The sequence below is a fragment of the Corvus brachyrhynchos genome, unplaced genomic scaffold, assembly GCF_000691975.1.
Source record: "Corvus brachyrhynchos isolate BGI_N302 unplaced genomic scaffold, ASM69197v1 scaffold784, whole genome shotgun sequence".
Lineage (NCBI taxonomy): Eukaryota > Metazoa > Chordata > Aves > Passeriformes > Corvidae > Corvus > Corvus brachyrhynchos.
In genome coordinates this window covers 32,083-32,608 of record NW_008237437.1, presented here as the reverse complement: position 1 = coordinate 32,608, position 526 = coordinate 32,083, and positions in this window count along the sequence as shown.

The following is a 526-nucleotide window of genomic DNA, read 5'->3' as shown; positions in this document are numbered from 1 at the left end:
TCACGCTAGTGGCTCTGGTCCTCTGATAAGACTTAATAAACAACTATCTGGAAGCATTGAAACTAAAGGAAAAGTCTCGGTTTATCCTTGAAACTCCTTGCAAGGACTTTCAGCAAATTCTCTCCCATCAGGAGAGACTTATGGCACAGTAAAGTGTCACTTAAGGAGTCCAAGGGAAGAGGGCCCTGCTCTGCTCTGCAGCTCAGCGGCACAAAGCAGAGCTGGAGCCTCAGAGCTACACAGCACCCCCAGCACAGGAAAGCACAATTCAGACATTTCACAGTGAATAATGAAAGGAATGAGAGAGATTTGTCTTTACAAACAAACTGTGGGTCTGCTCCTAGGTAAAGATAGATACTGAGAGGTGGAAGAAACAATGGGAGGAATTCCACTGATTGATGAAAGGAGTGAGAGAGATTTTATAGGAGAAAGGTTCACGAAGGATGTCTGGACTTCAGGCAGCTCTCTTGAAAGCTGTTTATTGCATAGGCAAAGTTACAGCATTTCAGGGAGTGGGTATCCAGAG